Source organism: Ovis canadensis, chromosome Y (assembly GCF_042477335.2).
Source record: "Ovis canadensis isolate MfBH-ARS-UI-01 breed Bighorn chromosome Y, ARS-UI_OviCan_v2, whole genome shotgun sequence".
NCBI classification, from domain to species: domain Eukaryota; kingdom Metazoa; phylum Chordata; class Mammalia; order Artiodactyla; family Bovidae; genus Ovis; species Ovis canadensis.
Window position 1 is genome coordinate 8,808,533 of NC_091271.1, and position 21,077 is coordinate 8,829,609.

The window sequence follows — 21,077 nt, forward strand, 5'->3', positions numbered from 1 at the left end:
CCCAGATCAGCATGGGTTTGTAACCTAGAGCAGTGCTGAGCCTCGCAGAGAATATGCTGATAAAAGATGGGCCTCAGCTCATTTACCCAGAGACTTTGTTCTTCGTCAACCTGGTCTGAAGCTCAATATAGAAAGAAAGGGAAAATAGGAATTTCCCTGGTGGTACAGATGTTAAGACTCCATACTCCCAAAGCAGGGGACCCCGGTTTGATCTCTAGTCAGGGAACTAGATTCAACAGGCCGTGGCTAAGAGTTCGCATGCCCCCATTGATGGTCAAACATCCCACGTCTCACAAATAAGACCCTGCCTAACCAAATAAATATTTAAAGAAAGGGTAAATAGAAGACAGGCACACACTCCAGCTGGTGTGCTGTACCTCCCTTTGGCTCCTGGTATCTATCTGAGGAATGGGGACCGATTAGCCTTGGACAGGAAACTGTGTCTTCCTGCTCAGGAAAGATGTCAACTCCTCTTCAAACCAGCCATGGGCAAAGGCCTCTACTTAATGACTCAGGTCCAAAAGCCCTGCCTGCCCCTACCACCACCCCAACCCCCGCATGTCTGCTGTGGATCCTTGTTTGACCAAGCTGGCCCAGAATCCCAAGGATCCATGAGCATGCATTTCTTGAATTTCTTCTGCACATCCTCTGCTGCTGCCTCTGCTGCTGCTGCTCCTAAGTCACTTCAGTCGTGTCCGACTCTGTGCAACCCCATAGACGGCAGCCCACCAGGCTCCACCGTCCCTGGGATTCTCCAGGCAAGAACACTGGAGTGGGTTGCCATTTCCTTCCTCCAATGCATGAAAGTGAAAAGTGAAAGTGAAGTAGCTCAGTCGTGTCCGACTCATAGCAACCCCATGGACTGCAGCCTACCAGGCTCCTCCGTCCATGGGGCTTGCCAGACAAGAGTACTGGACTGGGATGCCATTGCCTCTCAGTTCAGTTCAGTTGCTCAGCTGTGTCCAACTCTTTGCGACACCATGAATAGCAGCACACCAGGCCTCCCTGTCCATCACCAACTCCCGTAGTTCACTCAGATTCACGTCCATCTAGTGACCCCCAAAACATAAAAAGGGGACAAAATGGTGAAAGCAGCAAAGGCCCAGAAAACAGTGAGAGACTCTGAAGGCAGGAAGCATGGGCTTTCATCCTGACATCCCCTCCAATAGACCTGAATGCACTTGGGGTCTGATAAGGTGTGCCAAGTTCCTCTGACTGATCCCTGAAAGCAGGTCAGGAAGGATGTGGGATCCCTCAAGGATCCATCAAGGACAAAGATGAGCCATCTCTGAGCTAGGTCCACTGGCTATGAGCTCACTACCTGTTTCTTCCATCTCTTTGCTACCCCCACCCAGAAAGTCACCTCCAAACACCAACCTGGTACAAAGACCAAGATACAGACTGCGTGCTGGACTGCAGGGCTCCTCCATAGCCTTCGTTCTCCCCCTTAACATGACCCTTGCACTCTGCCCAGCACCCAAGAAGGGGGGATGCTCATAATACCACACGCCAGAGATTTACCCTTTTAAAGGGCCACAGGTAGTCACCCCAAAGCCACACCCAACCCACTCATAGAAGACTGGAGCCACAAATCGCTCCAGCTTCATTCATCACCATAACGAGGGAAGATAAGGAAGGCCCTGCCCCAAGGATACACTTGGGGTTGGCGACCAGGGAGATTCCAAAAGTGAGCTTTCAGAGCACACTGGGACAGCATCCTTGTCAGTAAAGAAATGGCTCTAAAAACCCTGAACCAAGGGTGCATGTGTTCATGCATGTGTTTGTCTGGTGTGTGTGCACATGCTGATCGGGGGCCTTTCAGAGAGCCTCTCAGGGCTAGGACTGAAGATGCTTGCAAGGAGAATGGCTGAATGCACAACTCCTTTTGAGGGCAAAGAATATTCATTCAATTTTACTGGAGAGGCATCTTACAAAGTGAACAGATGGCATGAAAGAGGGGAAAAAAGAGTAAAAGAAGAAGGAGGAGGAGGAGGAGGACTGAAGAACATGGAAAAGAGGAAGGTCCAACTAAACAGCCACATGATTAGGACTTCAACAGCTGAACTGACAATATGACAGTAAAAGGGGGGAAACAGGAGGCCCATCTCATCATTTCTGCTCTCAGAAATGAGGAACCACTGCATTCCAAAGGGAAAACACAGGCAGACTTTTCATGCAAAATGTTGGAAAAGAAGTATCTCACAAAAATACTTCCCATGAAGCAGAGTAGCAGCAGATAGTGGTGTTGTCCATGTTAGAGGAGGACATCCTGCTCTCTACAACATTCCTATGTGGTTAACAGATTCCACACAGCTGTCACCGAAAAACACAACTGGCCATATCAGGTAGGGGTCAATCAATTTTTTCCATAAAGAGCCACAGAATAAATGAACTTTTGCAGGAGTATAGCCTCTACTCCAAATGTGTTATAACATAATGCATGAAATGAATGTGGTTGTGTTCCAATAAAGTTTTATTTACGAAAACAAGTTGGGGGCCAGATTTGGTCCACAGGCTGGAAACTGTGCCAGCCCCTGACTGCTAACCTTGGCTTAACATTGAAATTGCTCCCTGTCCAATCCAGAGGTTCAGAAGAATAACCCTAATTGCTTAACCCCACCCCAAGAGACTAAATTCACTGGCATGAGGGAAGGCCTAAGCATTGGCCATATGAATATTCCTCAGGTGTTTACAATTGTCAGGTAAGGCTGTAAGCCCCTGTATTGGACCAGTGTTGTCTGTGAGTAAAGACAATGCCTCATGATTTGCGTTAACCCTTGTGCACCTTGTATGAAACCCTCGGGTTCATACAAACAGATGTACACATCACCACAATAATCAAGTATGAGCATATGTGGGTATCTGTGTGTGTCTACACTGCATTTTTAGTTTGTTTTTTTGCTCTTGTTTTGGCCTGTGTGCTCAGTCTTGTCTGATTCTTTGAAACCGCAAGGACTGCAGCCCACCAGGCTCCTCTGTCCATGAGATTTCCCAGGCTGGAATATTGGAATGGATTGCCATTTCCTTCTCCAGGGGATCTTCTTGACCCAGCAATCAGACCCACGTCTCCTGAATTTGCAGGCGGAGTCTTTACCATGAAGCCACCTGGGAAGCCTAAAGGGCATGTTGCCACCCTGTGTGTGTCTATACTAAGTGCTGTCTCTTAATTTTAGCCTAAAAACTGAATATTCATCATCAAGGGGAATGAAAAATAAAGCACTTCTTTTCACAATATATGGGGGTCAATGAGCTATTGTAATGTTTATCCTAATGAGAAACCACCAAAAGCCAGGGAGGCAACTTCTCTAGGGTCCCTGGGAATGGACCTTCAGGAGTTAAGTGTCTCAAACTTTCAACTGTGTATGGACTCAACTGTCCTCCACAGAGAGAAAAATGTGAGCTTATCAGGACTTATCAGAAAATTAGGTTATCAAGACTCCTTCTATCTCTGCTCTTCTATATCTGGAATATCTGCAGAATCCAACCTGGCTGTCAAAATTTGAACTTCTCAGCTGATAGGAAGACAGCTTAGGCTATAAATGCAAACCAGGGATTAAAAGAGAAAGAAAGAAAGAAACACACCCACATTAGAGAAATGAGGCATGAATCTTACATTGCTGAAGGGAACATAAATTGGAACCACCCCTGAAAGGGCAATATGGGAATATCTCTCCCAACAGCAACAGCACAGAGCCTGTGACCCGCAGCTCCACTTCTAGGAACATATCCTGTGGATTCACTCTCACCTGGGCAGAAGGGTCCCCACTGAAGCTGTTTCCAACAGAAAAATGGGAAACTACTCAATAACTAAAGTGTCAGGATGTATAAGTTACTGTTCACATTTAAAGGGAATAAAATGCAGCCACTAAAATAATAGCATGATAGCTCTGTGTGCGGTGATATGGAAAGTCCATCTGTTAAGGAAAATAGTAAAGGACATTAGCGCTGGCGTAGGGGAGAAAAGGAGGAAAGGAAATGCAGAAATGCAGAAATGTTCTTGAGCTTCTCATGTGGACATTTGGGCCTAGCTGCTACCGCTGCTAAGTCACTTCAGTCGTGTCAGACTCTGTGCGACCTCATAGACGGCAGCCCACCTGGTCCCTGGGATTCTTCAGGCGAGAACACTGAGTGGGTTGCCATTTCATTCTCTAATGCATGATGAAGTGAAAAGTGAAAGTGAAGTCACTCAGTCATGTCCGACTGTGAGCGACTGATGGACTGGAGCCTACCAGGCTCCTCCATCCATGGGATTTCCCAGCAAGAGTACTGGAGTGGGGTGTCATTGCCTTCTCTGTGGGTGGGGGTAAAGGGCCCTGAGCAGTTCTGGCACTGAAAAATGTTTGACAGCAATCCTGACCTCCACCGACTAGACGGCAGTAGCACTTACATTCCAGCTGGGACAATGAAAAGGGGTCCAGGGGATTCCCTGGTGGTCAGTGGGTAAGACTCCATCTTGCAACTCTGAAAGCACAGGTTCAATCCTGGGAACTAAGGTTCCACATGAGACACACAGTGCAGCCCTCCCAGGACTCTGCTTCAAAAGTCTCTGCGTCCTCGTTCAGTCATGCCTGACTCTTGGCGACCCTATGGACTGTAGCACACCAGGCTCCTCTCTCCATGGGGTTCTCCAGGCAAGAATACTGGAATGGGTTGCCGGTCCCTCCTCCAGGGGATATCTCAAAAATGTCTAAACATTGCTAAATGGGGACCAGATCACACAGACTGAGGTCGAAAAGAACTCTCCAAGGAGGCTAAATAGAGCTAACAGGGACAGAGGATGGACAGGTAAAAAAAAAAAAAAAAAGACCCAACACTGGTCACTCTTTTTTTTATTTTTCCACAGGCTGTGGTGGGGGCGGGGGTGATAAAGAGGGACAAGTGATCAGAGGTTACAGGTATAGACTGGCTTTTCATTAATTGTCTTTCTGTACTTTGGCTTGGAGAAGGGGGTGGCAATCCACTCCAGTCTTCTTGCCTTAAGAATTCCATGGACAGAAGAGCCTTCTGGACTACAGACCTTAGGATCGAATTTTGACTGCTTGTTCCCTTGTGCTTTCATTACATATAAAAACATGCTTTTTGTTCAATTATGTGATTCTGCAAAAATCAGAACACACTACCGAACAGCCAATTCATCCCTGCGGTGTCCCTGTAGAAGAGAACCTAAGGCTCCAGCCATAAGAGGAACAGTGGTTAAGACCTTGCTATCACTACAGGTGGCACAGGTTCCATCTCTGGTCAGGGAACTAAGATTCTGCATGCCATGAGTCATGCCACACCTGCAAAAAAGTTTTACAACAAAAATATAGGCACTTCTTTTTAAGTTAAAAAAAGAAGAAGAAAAAAAAGAAACCACACTTCTGAGAACTCAGAGTGCACCTGAGGGTACCAACGGGTCCTTGCATGTTCAAATAAGGAGTTCCCACCAGGCAACCTGAGTTGGAGCTCCTCAAGCCACTGTCCCATCACTTCTAGGCTGCAAGACCAGGTGACTGTGATAAACGAGGGCTCGGCCTCTGTGGGGAGAGAGACTCGCTCCAGCTCCACCACCTCTGCTTCTGCAGTCCCATCACTGGGGCCTCCTCTCCAGTCCTCAGTTCCTCCATCTGAAAATGGCATTCCAGGACAAGATGAGCCCAGAGGGCAATGACCACCAGAGTCCGTGGCTTCAGGCTGGTTCACTCTATCCATCCCGGTGGCTTCCCGTTCATCCCTAAAACCTGGTATATTCAAAGGGCTCCAGATAACACACCCCCAAGTGTTTCTTCTCTGCTTGTCTCCTGTTCCTTTCTCAGCCTCCTCTGCTCATATTTTCTAGTGCCTACATGCACAACTTGGCTTCCTGATGGCAAAGAACCCTCCTGCTAAAGCAAGAGATACAGGTTCAATTCCTGGGTCAGGAAGGTCCCTGGGAGATGGAAATGGTGACCCACTCCAGTATTCTTGCCTAGAAAATCCCATGGACAGAGGAAGCTGGGGGCTACAGTCCATGGGGTTGCAAAGAGTCACACAGTACTGAGCAACTAAACAACAACAACATGGGCAAGTGGCTCAGTCCTCTCACTTTCCCTTTATGCTCTGGGCCAGGGTCTCTGAACGTTAGCACTACTGCCATCACGGCTGCATAATTCTGCATCATGGGGACTGTTCCGTGCACTGCAGAAATTTAGCAGCATCCCTGGTCAGCAATCACTGCCAGCAGCATCCTTCATTCCCCACTTCCCCTAAGTTATGAGACCTACTGCTTTGAATCCAATCCCATGAATAAATCTATATTCTCAGAGTTACATGTTCTGCCCTGACCTGGCCTGATTCAAGCCTCCAACTGCCCTCATGTCCTCTCCACCTAGGAATCTAGCAGGCATCTCAAACTTTTGAAATTGAAAGCTGAACCCGTGGCCCTGTTTCTTGTGCCAAAACCAAATCCTTCAACCCAGGCACGATGCAGCAAATCTCTGTTGCAGGGCCTGCTTCAGATGCCAGTAGCAACAGCTTCTTCACCAAGCAGCAACAATGGCTGCAGCAATCATAAAGTGGCTGGACCAAAACAGAAATGAAGCTCCACTAGGGATGTGCCTGGAGATCAAAGTAAAGATCTGATGCTGTAAAGAATGGCACCGTATAGGAACCTGGAATCAGAAGTACATGAATCAAGGTAAGTTGGATGCAGTCAACAGGAGAGAGCAAGAGTAAACCTCAACATCTTAGGTTTCAAGGAACTAAAATTGATTGGGATGAGCAACGTGCAGGTAAATGACCCAGATAAGTATGATGGTGTGATCCTTCACCCAGAGCCAGCCATTCTGAAGTGTGAAATCAAGGGAGGTGATGGAATTCCAGCAGAGCTACTTAAAATCCTAAAAGACAGTGGTATCATGGTGGTGCTGCACTCAAGACATCAGCAAATCTGGAAAACCAAACAATGGCCACAGGCCTGGAAAAGATCAATTCTTTTCCCATTTCCCAAGAAGGGTAGGACTAAAGAATGTTGGAACCACCACACAATTGTGCTTGTCTCCCATGCTAATAAAGTTATCCTCAAAATCCTTCATGCTAGGCTTCAGCTTTACATGAATTGAGAAATTCCACGTGTTCAAGGTAGGTTTAGCAACATTGGAGGAACCAGAGCTCAAGTTGTCACCATTTGCTGGATCACAGAATAAGCAAATTAATTCCAGAGAAACCTCTACCTCCTTTTCACTGCCCACTCGATAAAGTCTTATGGTTGTGTGGAGTATAACAAATTGTGGAAAACACTTCAAGAGGTGGGAATCCAGGACCATCTTTACCTGGATCCTCAGAGATCTGTATGCAGGTCAAGAAGCCACAGTTAGAACAGCCTAGGGAACAACTGACTGGTTCAGGATTGAGAAAAGATGACAAGGCTGTTGACTGTTACCTTGCTAATTAACTTAAGTGCATAGCACATCATGAGAAATGCCAGGCTGGATGAGTTACAGCTGGAATCATGATTGCTGGGAGAAATGTCAACCCCCTAAGATATGCATATGAATACCACTCTAATGATAGAAAACGAAGAGGGACTAAAGTACCTCTTGATGAGGGTAAAAGAGGACAGTGCAAAAGCAGGCATAAAACATTATTTAAAAAAAAAATCACAATATCCGATTCCATCACTTCATGGCAAACAGAAGGGGGGAAAGGGAAAGCTGTGCCAGATTTCCTCTTCCTGGGCTCTCAAAGTGCTGCAGATGGTGACTGCAGCCATGATATTAGAAAACAAACGCTCATTGGCAGGAAAGCTATGACAAACCTAGACAGTGTGTAAAAGAGCAAAGCTATCACTTTGCTGACAAAGGTCCATACAGTTAAGGCTATGGTCTTTCTACATACAGTTGTGAGAGATGGATCATAAAGGAGGCAGAATACCGAAGAACTGATGCTTTCTGAACTGCAGGGCTGGAGAAGACCGTTGAGAGTTCCTTGGACAGCAAGGAGAACAAACCAGTCAATCTTGAAGGAAATCAACCGTGTATAGCCACTGGAAGGACTGCTGCTGAGGCTGAAGCTCTAATACTTTGGCCACCTGATGTGAAGAGCCAACTCACTGGAAAAGACCCTGATGCTGGGAAAGATGGAAGGCAGAATGAGAAGCCAGAGACAAGGATGAGAAGGTTGGATGGCATCACCGAGGCAGTGGATATGAACCTGGCAGACTCTGGGAGACGGTGGAGGACAGAGAGACCTGGCGAGCTGCCATCCACAGCTACACGAAGTGTCAGACACGACTTGGCCACTGGACAACTAGAAGGGAGTGGCCTAATTTCATTCTTTTACCTTTAGCTGTCAAGATTTTCCAGCATCACTTGTAAAAGAGCTTATTTTCTCCACTGCACATTGCTGCCTCCTTTGTCATAGATGAGGGGACCATTTGGGCATGAATTTATCTCTGGGTTTTCTATTGTGTTCCATTGGTCCATATTCCTGTTTCTGCTTCAGTTCCATGCTGCACTGATTACTATAGCTCTGTAGTAAAGACTGAAGTCAGGGAGTCTGAATCCTCCATCTCTTCTTTTTCTCTCTCAAGACAGCATACTTCTTTAAGGTCTTCTCTATTTCCATACAAGTTGTAAAAATTTTTTTTCTGTCATCTGTGAAAAATGCCATTGGTACTTTCACAGAACTGGCACTGAATCTTTAAACTGAATTTTGTAGTGTAGCCATTATCACAATATTGGATTCTTCCATTTCGTGAGAGTAGTCTCTCTCTCCTTCTCTTTGCATCACCTTTGTTTCATCCATGACTTATTCTTTTCTGTGCACCAGTTTCTTCCCAGCCTAGGTAGGTTTATTCCCAGGAATTTTGCCCTTCTTGTTGCCATGGTGATTGGGACTGCTTCCTTAGCTTCTGGGTTTTTTTGTTTGTTTGTTTGTTTTTATTGTATAGGAAAGCAAGAGTTTTCTGTCTGTTAATTTCATATCCAGCAACCTCCCTAATGTCCTTGATTAGTTCTAGTCATTTCCCAGTGGCATCTTTGGATTCTCTGGGCATAGTATCATGTCATGTGCAAATAGTGACAGTTTAATCTCTTCTTTTCCACTTTGTTTAAAAATTGTTTTCTTCTCCTCTGATTGCTGTCACTCAGAGTCCCAAGACTATACTGAATAACAATGGTGAGAGTGGGCATCTTTGGCTTATTCACAACCTTACTGGACAAGCTCTCATTTTCTTACCACTGGGAATCATGTTTACAGTGGATTTCTCCATATGTGGCAGCCTTCATTAGGAAGATTGGTGAAGATTCCCTCTGATTCCACAGCCTGTCCTGGTTTTCCCATACACCCATCATAAATGGGTGTTGAATTTTGTCAAAAGTGTGTCCTGCATCTGTATTCTAAATAGTTTCAGGACCTCTTCTTGGAAAACTTAGTTATCTTTCAGTGTTCTTTCATCCTTTCACCCCCTGATGCAGAGCTGACCCTTTCGAAATTGCCCTGATGCTGGGAAAGATTGAAGGTAAAAGGAGAAGTGGTCAGCAGAGGGTGAGGTGGTTAGATAACATCATCAAACTTATAAACATGAATCTGAACAAATTCTGGGAGACAGGGAAGGGACGTCTGGCAGACTAGATCCCATGGGATTCCAAAGATTTGGGTATGATTTACTGACTGAACAACAACACAAATTTTCTCATTCCTGACTATTTCCTTTTCTAACCCACTTCACCCTATCCATATCTCAGTTATGTTTAATTTCACTCCTTATCATGCATAAATATTCAGCCACATACCACTGTCTTTATTGCCACCCCCCTGGCCCCAAATATGTGGGTTTCTCAACTGGAGATGACTCAGTGGTCTCCTATCCATTCTCTAGCATCCGCGTATGTTTCTGGTACACTGTCTACCTTGCTACAATCACCAGCTAAGCCAAGTGACAGAAACCAATATCTTGAGAACTGCCAATGAGGACTCTGAATTCTACCTTACTCTCAATCTTCACACTGTTCCTTTCATTCTATTCTGCAATCACAGTGACCTTTCAGTCTGTGCTCTGTTCTTCTTGGTCTCACTGTCTCCTTATGCCATTCGTTCGGCTTCTCTTGCTTTTTCGTTTTTGTTAATGCCCATTGGATCACTGCAGATGGTGATTGCAGCCATGAAATTAAAGACACTTACTCCTTGGAAGGAAAGTTATGACCAACCTTGATAGCATATTGAAAACCAGAGAATTTATTTGGCCAACAAAGTTCTGTCTAGTCAAGGCTATGGTTTTTCCAGTGGTCATGTACGGATGTGAGAGTTGGACTGTGAAGAAAGCTGAGTGCTGAAGAATTGATGCTTTTGAACTTTGGTGTTGGAAAAGATACTTGAGAGTCCCATGGACTGCAAGGAGATCCAACCAGTCCATTCTGACAGACATCAGTCCTGGGTGTTCATTGGAAGGAATGATGTTAAGCTGAAGCTCCAGTACTTTGGCCACCTCATGCGAAGCACTGACTCATTGGAAAAGACTCTGATGCTGGGAGGGATTGGGGGAAGGAGGACAAGGGGATGACAGAGGATGAGATGGCTGGATGGCATCACTGACTCAATGGACGAGACTCTGAGTGAACTCCGGGAGTTGGGAATAGACAGGGAGGCCTGGCGTGCTGCCGTTCATGGGGCAGCACAGTCCAACACGACTGAGCAACTGAACTGAACTGAACTGATGAGATCTTATTTTAACTTCTTCACGCAATTTTTTCTGACTTTACCGATTGTTATTAGATTACCTGTTTTAGATTACTATTGTTTTAGATTAACCTGTTTTATGTGCTTTGATAGACTGCCTTCCCTGACTGGAACAGTCGATCAATTCCCAAATCTACTTTGCTTTGGATTTTATTCCATTCTCTTCTGGAGTAGATGTCTTTATTTGAAACCTATAACCTACACAATAGAATCAGTAAAAAAACATGTTTGTTAAACTTGCTAATCTTAAAAAACTTAATAAACTCTGGAGTCGCAGACAGATTATTGAGATCCTATCCCTCAAAAAAAAAAAAAAAGAAGAATAAGTATATTGTTTACAAGTTAAAACAACCAACTTTGGGTGTCTATCCCAAGATCAGCTAAAAAGAAATATCATCAGATTCTAAGAAAAGCATATCTTTCCATGACCTGTGGCCAAGGAACATCAAAAAGGTTAAAAAAAAAAAAAAGTAATCTCAGAGGCCTGTATCAAGGATAGTCAATATCAGCAGACAGTGGCATTTCACCTTAAGAAAAGTTGAAGCTAGAGTATAAGTTTGTTTCATTTTCCTTTTCTTGGCAAATGGTAGTTGCTATTCTGTGGTGGGAATGGTTTCTATCAAATTCCCTGTAAGCAGAGTCCATGTTTGCTACTTACAGGACTAAATGGTGAGGGTCTTCAGGAGAAATGGAATGAGGGAAGCAAGATATAGCAGAGGGAAAACAAAATCTAATCTCAAGCAGAAACCAAGTTGCACCACGCTTTATCTCACTTTGTATTACATCATTTGCTTCCATGTCACCCAGACAAAATTTGTCCCATAGATGTGGGATTTTCACCTCTGGGATGAGGAGGCTTTCATGTGACCTAAGGCAATTTTCCATAATAGGGAACCTTTCAGAAAGATTCGTGGCCAGGATGTACAGTTGACGGATACCTAGTCAAAGGGACCTGGGTGGTGCACTAAAAGAGGTATAGTCTGGTGCAGTCTTCCCAGCAGGCCACACTGGCTCTCTTTTTTTACCACTGGTCTTCCTACTTATTGTATGCCTGATTCAGAGGCTACTTCTGACTCTTGGACCACTAGAATTTGCCATGAAGTGATTCTCCAAGCCAGGCTTAAGCCATATGTGAACCGTGAACTTCCAGATGTTCAAGGTGGTTTTTGAAAAGGCAGAGGAACCAGAGATCAAATTGCCAGCATCCACTGGATCATCAAAAAAGCAAGAGAGATCCAGAAAAACATCTATTTCTGCTTTATGGACAATGCCAAAGCCATTGACTGTGTGAATCACAATCGACTGTGGAAAAGTCTGGAAGACAAGGTAATATCAGATTTCGTGACCTGCCTCTTGAGAAATCTGTATACAGGTCAGGAAGCAACAGTGAGAACTGGACATGGAACAACAGACTGGTTCCAAAGAGGAAAAGGAGTATGTCAAGGTTGTATACTGTCACCCTGCTTATTTAACTTAGATGCAGAGTACATCACAAGAAATGCTGGGCTGCAGGAAACACTCGCTGGAATCGAGACTGCTGAGAGAAATATCAGTAACATCAGATATGCAGATGACACCACCCTTATGGCAAAAAGTGAAGAACTAGAGAGCCTCTTGATGGAAGTGAAAGAGGAGAGTGAAAATGTTGGCTTAAAGCTCAACATTAAAAAAAAGTAAAATCATGGCATCCAGTCCCATCCAGTCCCATCATGGAAAACAGACAGGGAAACAGAGGAAACAGTGAGAGACTTTGTCAGGGAATCTTGACAGAGGGATCGAACCTGGCTCTCCCACGTTGTAGGCAGATATCTTACTTTCTGAGCCATGCACATCAAGGACAATGAGAATACCATGAATTCCACCGACTAACCACTATGTTCAATGTCCAAGGTCCTGGGTCCAACTGTCCTATTGAATGGTTCCTTTAATGGCTGCCTCTAGTAATCTAGGCTCTAAAGTGAAAGTGAAAGATGTTCAGTCATGTCTGAGTCTTTGCGACCCCATGGACTCAGCAGTCCATAGAATCCTCTAGGCCAGAATACTGGTGTGGGTAACCTATCCCTTCTCCAGCCGATCTTCCCAATCCAGGAAGTCTCCTGCCTTGCAGGCAGATTCTTTACCAACTGTGCTATCAGGGAAGCCCATTCCAGGCAGTGAGGTCAACCTCTAAAATGCATGCCCTATACAAAGTGCTGTGCACAGAATTAGATACTTATGAGTAAGAAGGCTTCTAAGGAGAAAATTAGCCAAGTGCTTGGTATTGAAAATATCTATATATGAAAGAGTTTAGAGGTTCCAGGGGGATGCCTTGATTATGAAGCTTGCAGGAAAAGGAAAAATTAGAAGACAGAGATTTGCAGGCCCACATTCATTCCACAATTCAGCTTCAACAGCTTAAGTATTATCGATTGTATACACTGTCCTCTGAGGCAGAAAAAGTTAAAGCTTAGAGTTGTGCAATTGCTAACCTGGTCCAGCATCTTAATTGATCTTAATTACATAGATCCAGTATCTTAATTGATCTTAATTACATAGATGAAGAAACAGACATACAGGGATGTTGCTTGTTTAAGCCCAATAAGTTATTAGCATGAATTTTCCTCAGACAAGTTTGACCTGAGAAAATTGCAGCAAATCTCTAAGCTACTGTAAGGCTTATGTTTCCATAAGGCTGGACAAGGGAGTACTCTAAGCAATCTGATACTATATATAAGCCGCTATTATCATTGTCATCATTTTCCATATCATTACTATTTTTTCTCCTCAGCAGCAGTAACTGTGATCAATACATGCTATTGATCACATTCCGATTAGGAAGAGCTTTTCAATAGTAGTCCAGGGCTCTTAATGTTGAGTGGTAGATTTCTTGGATGAATATGTCAAAGATGAGTAGTAAGGTATAGGTCAGATTGTTGTTCTACCTGTGGCTATTCATCAGAAACTATATAACTATGTCAGGAATTTGTAAGTGCTATGAATAAATATGCTCAAGTGCTCTTCACACTATTAACAACTTAGTCTAAATAGAAGTGATAGTGAAAAACAATTGTAATGAGCATGCGTGATACATATTAACGCACAGACCCCAGACTGACTATAGGTCGTGATATATTTGTTGAAGCTTATAGATGTTTCTGTAGGTTTCTGAATATAAAATTATATGTGAGTTAGACCTGTAAATACGATCAGGATTTGGTAGAAGAGACTGGGAAAGAAGGGAAGGGCAATTCAGGCACAAGAAAGAATACTGACATGGCACAGAATAGGGAAAGAATAAACTATGGAGATTCAGGGCACCTGAATGACAGGCTATGTGTGGACACGTGCAATGGGCAGGGACAGCAGAAGAGATTTAGAAACATCATAATATGTAGGTAGTGAAACTCATTAGAAATGCTTAAGTGATAAGTTATGATATCTCTTCTGTGGAGGAGTTATAATAACAAACAGACTTTTCAGGACCCATGGCCCTTTCGTTTCAGAATGCTGTATCTTCAACTTGCCTGAAATTAGCAGTATATGGAAGAGACTAATGTTTACCCTAGTCCCTAATTCAGGACATAACAGCAGCTCCAGCTTCAGGGCAGCAAACTAGTGGAATTTTCTCCTCCCTGAACATTTCTTGAAGCGATAGGATACAGGATGGAATAGGTATTAGGACCTAGTGAGGGAAAATGTTGGAGCCTCCTTGAAATTCTGCAGCAGCAGCCATAGTTCCGCATAGTTCTAGCAGCATGATTAAAAACATATTTATTTTCTGCAGCTGTTCACTACTGGAATTTGACAGCAACTGCCCCGTAAGACTTCCCTGTGGGCACTGGTGCTTCTAGATACACACCAGCCCCTCTCCAACCCAGCACCAAGCTGCACTTATTATTTCAACTGTAGGTACAAAGACTACCACTGTGCCTCGTGCCTATTGATCTTGTTGCAGACCATGTCCAGGAAAGGTAAGTTCTAAGAACTTCTTAATCTGCAGTTGGTTCTGCATGCCTATGGGTTCTGTGTTCATTTGGGACTTGCCAATACGTGGTCTCTAGAATCTACCACAAAGAGCATAAACTCTAGACGTATTGGCTTATGCCTAGAGCCCTAAGGGGAAGTCAGTGCCACTAGCTCATGGGCCTGATACTACCATCCCCAAGGCAACACAAGATCTGTAGCATCATTATCTTTGTGCTGAAGTTTTGGGAGATGAAGTCTAGAAAAGAGAAATGTGAAAATATAAAAAATTGACTGTGTTGGACACAGAGATTCATATTCCTCTTCTCTGCACCCTACTCCATCTATCTGCCTATTTCTCCTACTTCAGGTATTGGATGGTGGAAAAGAATGGATTTTTCTGTGTGTGTGTGTTTTCTTTTTAATGGGACTCAATGAATTGGGAGGTAAGCCAGATTTCTACAGTTTAAGTTTTTTCCAATCTGTCCCTCTAAGCTTTGTCTCATCCCAGTCCACAATATCATAAAACTGTCTCATTCACAAGTGTACCTCTGGTATTTCAGAAAGACTGTAGCAAAGAGACTGCACAGGTTACTTTGTCTTGAAAGAGATGCAGGAAAATACACGGGTTAAGGTTTTCTTTAGCTCAAAATATCTAACTTAATAGAGTAGGGAATAGCAAACCACTCCTGTTTTCTTGCCTGGAAAATCCCATGGACAGAGGGGCCAAGCAGCCTACATTCCATGAGGTTACACAGTCAAACATGACTGAACAAACACACACACATCCAATTTACATTCAGATACAAAATTCTCCTCTATTTTTGAAAGTGTCACATTCAGTTCACATTGATGGGTTAAGCCTTTTCTCTAAATTATCTCTGCCATTTTTATGGAACCAAAACTGTTTTTTCCTATGCAGAGAGACTTTTGCTTCATTTCCTCTATCAACATTTTGGAACTTCTTTCCTGTTACCTGAAATAAGGATTTCTACCTTGTCTTGGCTTTAGGAGTTCTGGTCCATTGGTATATTTCTTTTCGGATCTGGGAATAATAAACTCTAATGTAATGTTTCCCTTGGGTAGAGCAACAGGGAGTGCAATGGAAGGCTCTGCAAATGAGATGCAATGATAACCTTGAGAACCCCATATATCTTCCTTATCTAGGAGCAGCAGGCTACTTTACAACTTGAACAGATCTCTGAAAGCACTAGAGAGCCACAAGAACTCATCTCCCAAGTGTATGTTGCTCTACTTCCTGTGTTTACCATGCTGTCATGCCTACTTTTACATCACAAGTAAAGACGTTTTCAATTCCATTGTATTCCACAATTATTTCCATAGCAAGAATGTGAATCTCCCACATATTTCTTTCTCAAAGCTAATAGACTGTGTCCAAGAATGTATCAAGAAGGCTGAAAGTCCATTCTCTGAAGGAGTTTCCGAGTGTTAGTGAAGTTTTCACAGGCATTTCACATATTTGCCTATTTCATACTGTAATAAGATTGATAAGAAGTCATGAGGTCAGTCACGATTGTCTCCATGAGAAACACGTCAGAAGTACAGCTGGAGGTATCTGGGTGCTCAGAAGCTGATGTTAGCAAGATGAAAGCATGGACTCCACAGTGACATATGTGAAGGTGTCAGAAGCAATGGGCTAGACTGATTGATAGTTATAGTAAAACAAAGAGGGATGGCCATTAAGGTCAAAAGTGATCCTGTCAAGAGTCTAAGCAAGAAGTTGAAATCTGCGGTTTCCCTTTGAGGGCAAGCAGGATCATAATACGCAGGCATTGAGGCCGAAGACTGAACAAGAATTAAATGGGAGAAATAGGACCTTATTGATATCTATGACAAATGAACTATGTACAAGTGTTGCTGATTTCTCCTCAGAGCTTACCCCACACTGTTAAGCCAATCAACAAACTCACAGCCCACTCTCCCATGGCCTTTCTTTATTTACAACAGTCCTCAGAAGCTTAGCATGTCTGGACTTTTGCATTTTATCTCCCTTTACATTCACTTGTGCACGTCTGGTATGGTAGGAGGAGTTACTATAAAATGGCCCATGTTTAGTGGCAGGAAGTCATTCAGCACAATCATTACAGATGGAGAACTGAGAGAAAAGTCCTAACACAAAAATGTGGCTTCCAAGTTATTGCTATCTTCATTTTGTGTAAGGAAAGATGTACTCAAAGATAAAGGAAGAGAAATCCCAGATAGGTGTTTATATGATCTTGTAATTGAAATATTATGAGGATGCTCCAACAAAACTCTCATCCTTATCCATTGGAAACAGATGGAATGGAAACCACAGTTACAGAAAACTAACCGTACTGAGCACTTGGATCATAGCCTGTCTAACTCAGTGAAACTATGAGCCAGGCTGTGTACAGCCATTCAAAAGGGACTGTTTGTAGTGGAAAGTTCTGACAAAATGTAGCCTACTGGAAAAGGGAATGGCAAACCACTTCAGTATTCTTGCCTTGAGTACCCCAGGAATCATATGAAAAGGGAAAAAGATAGGACACTGAAAGATGAACTCCTTGGGTCACTAGGTGCCAAATATGCTTGGAACAAAGACAGAGGTTTGTAACATTGTATAGGAGGCAGTGATGAAAACCATCCCCAAGAAGAACTGTAAAAAGGGAAATTTTTGTCACTCAATAGCTGAGTGAAGAAGAGAATGAAAAGCAACAGAGAAAAGGAAAAGTATATCCACCAGAATGCAGAGTTCCAAACCGCAGCAAGGAGAGAGCAGATAGCCTTCCTAAGCATTCAATGCAAAGAAATAAAGGAAAATTATAGACTGAGAAAGACTAGCGATCTCTTCAAGAAAGTTAGACTTACCAAGGGAACATTTCATGCAAAAAGGGGCACAATAAAGGACAAAAATGATATGGACATAATGGAAGCAGAAGATACTAAGGAGAGGTGCCAAGAATACACAGAAATATTGATAATGACTGAGATAACCATGATGGTGTGCTCACTCACCTAGAGCCAGACTTTCTGGAGCAAGAAGTCAATTGGGCCTTAGGAACCACCACTATGAACAAAGCAAGTGGAGGTGATGGAATTCCGGTGGAACTATGTTAAATCCTATATGATGAGGCTGTGAAAATGCTGTACTCAATACCCCAGCAAACTTGGAAAACTCAGCAGTGGCCACTGTATTGGAAAAGATCAGTTTTCATTCCTATTCCAAAGAAATGGCATGTCACAGAATGTTCAGACTACCAACAATTGCACTCATCTCACACACTAGCAAAGTAATGCTCAACGTCTCCGAGTCTTCAACAGCAAGTGAATCAAGAACTTCTAGATTCTCATGCGGGATTTAGAAAAGGCAGAGATTCCAGAGAGTAAATTGCCAGCAACCGCTGGATCACAGAAAAAGCAAGAGAATTCCAGAGAAACATGAAGTTCTCCTTCACTGAGTACGCTAGAGCCTTGGACTGCATGAATCACAATAAACTGGAAAATGCTTAAGGAATTGCCAACACCAAAACACCTTACCTGCCGCCTGGGAAATCTGTATGCAGGTTAACAAGCAACAGTTAGAATAGGACGTGGAACAATGGACTGATCCCTAATTGGGGGAAAGGAGTATATCAAGGCTGTATATTGCCAATTTGCTTATTTAACTTATATGCAGAGTACATCATATGAAAGGGTGGACTCGATGAAGCACAACCTGGAATCAAGACAGCAGGGAGAAACATCAACCTCAGATATTCATATATGCATAACTCAGATATACATATGACAACCTCAGATACGAGGATGACACCGTCGTTTGTCAGAAAGCGAGGAGGAACTGAAGAGTCTGTACTGATGAAAGTCAAAGTGGGCAGTGTAAAAGCTGGCTTAGAACTTAACATTCAAAAAATGAATGTCATGGCATCTGGTCCCATCACTTCATGCTGAATAGAAAGGCAAACAGTGGAAACACTGACAGACTTTACTTTCCTCAACTCCTTAATCACTCCAGATGCTGAATGCAGCCATGGAATTCAAAGCCTCTTCCTCCTTGGAAGAAAAGCTATGACAAACCTAGACAACATATTAAAAAGCAGAGACATTAATCTACTGAAAAAGGTCCATCTGGTCAAAGCTATGGCTTTTCCTGTAGTCATGGTTGGGTGTGAGAACTGGACTATAAAGAAACCTAAACCTAAATGGCAAAGAACTTATATTTTTGAACTGTGGTGTTGGAGAAGACTCTTGAGAGTCTCCTTGATTGCCAGAAGATTAGCCAGTCAATCCTAAAGAAAATCCGTCCTAAATATTCATTGGATGGACTGATGCTGTAGCTCCAACGGTGTGGCTACCTGATGTGAAGAACTGACTTACTGGAAAAGATGCTAACACTGGGAAAGACTGAAGGCAGGAGGAGAAGAGGATGACAGAGGATGAGATGGTTGGGTGGGATCACTGTTTCAATGCACATGAGTCTGAACAAGCTAGCAGGAGCTGGTGATGAATAAGCAAGCTTGGCATGCTGTAGTCAATGGGTCACAAAAAAAGCCGGACACTACTGAGCGACTCAAATGAACTGAATGGAATGCTTATGAGAACCATCCACTGTATGGCTATGAAGTATATCAAGTATTAGAACACATCTGATACAAAAAGTCTCCACAAGTTCTACTGCTGCTGCTGCTTCTAAGTTGCTTCAGTCGTGTCTGACTCTATACGACTCCATAGATGGCAGTCCACCAGGCTTCCCTTCCCTGGGATTCTCCAGGCAAGAACATTGGAATGGGTTGCCATTTCCTTCTCCAATGCATGAAAGTGAAAAGTGAAAGTGAAATCGCTCAGTTGTGTCCTACTCTGTGCAACCCCATGGACTGCAGCCTACCAGGCTCCTCTGTCCATGGGATTTTCCAGGCAAGAGTACTACACTGGGGTGCCATTGCCTTCTCCAACAAGTTCCACAACACCCCCCAAATAGCTCTTGAATTACTAAGTGGTGGCACTGCACTTGGTCTACTCTAGTACGCTGAGGCATTAATATTGTAAAAGCTTGGATGCCATATGTCCCCAAGGCCTTCAGGCCTGTCTGAAGCAGCTCCCACCCCTCAGGAAGTCAGACTGTAGCTCAGAAACCTCCCCTTCATTCTCCTTTCCAACTTCCTACATCATATCACCCACCAGGAGCATTCTATGTCCCTGGCCTGGGAAAGATTCTCTGTTCTTGCAGCCTGCACTGAATTCCACAAGTACCCATGCATTGTCCATATTTTGAGCTGCCTGCTGACTGACTGGAAACATTTGAGGAATGGAAATGAGAGGCTGGAAACAGGCCTACAGTGAAATTTATTAAGTTCCATAGAGGGAACCTGTATTTCTTTTTAGCTAAGCTGAATGCTGTTAGTGATTTGAATCCTATTGACCTCATCATCGAGGAGATGATCATTTTCTCTCTGAAACTGGTACTAAAGGCTTCTAAATGGCTTCACTTTTGGTGTCCCTCTTCTCCAAAGGCCTACTGTATGTGTACTGTTACGTCCAAATATTCTCAGTTGAGTATGCCTTGGGCCTGATGTGCTGCAGTACAGAGTCTTCCAGGTGTGACTAAGGTGGATGGTGGAGAGGTCTTGCTGGCACAGTTTCTCTAGTTGGTAGACGACTTGAAGTCTATAGTCTTTATCAGTCCTGGGGACGTGTCCCTGGCATGGCTGAATGTGTTAATGGTGAGCTTGCCTGGACCTGTGGTTTTGCTGCTCACAGTGGCCCTTGTTGGGGTTGAGGACCATGTACCTCTCCATGGGTTGGGGCCCTTCAGTCTGGACTGGATTGTATTCCTGGTTTATTTTTTCTTTCCTAACTAGGAAGCTAGAATGGTGACCTCTTTGGGGTCTCAGGAATCCAGAGGACTGGAGAGAGGCGTGGCAGCCATAGACAACAAACTCTGCTGTGGACAAGGTGACACCAACACGCCCACCTGGCCAACTGTGTGGGGGGCAGGCCCAGGTGGCTCCAATGGTTTGAGAGGCCTTGTGATCCTCTAGGCTGCCTCATGGCTACTGCAGCCTAGAGTCTTGGTGAGGGGAGGTTTAGGGAGGCCTAGACCTCCCTCCTTACCATGATGTCATGGTGACCATGTCATCACAACTGTGTGATTTCACTACAGAAATGGGCAGCAATGCCTTGGTCACTACCATTTGCCTCCTCGGATTCAAAAAGAGATGTATGGGAAGGATAAAAGGACAGGACTGTATCTTTTTAATGAGATCAGACTGACTTCCTGATGTGTTTATTTTCTTCTACCACTGCCTGTGAATTATGCTTATTCTAATATTTCCTAGGTCAACTTCACCCATGAAATTAGGGTTACGTTCTAGCCCAGCTGAATCTCTAAAGAGACAGTGAAAGCTCTTAGGGAGCATGAGGAATCTGTAAGGATTACCAGTTGATGGGAAAGCAAGCTCTTT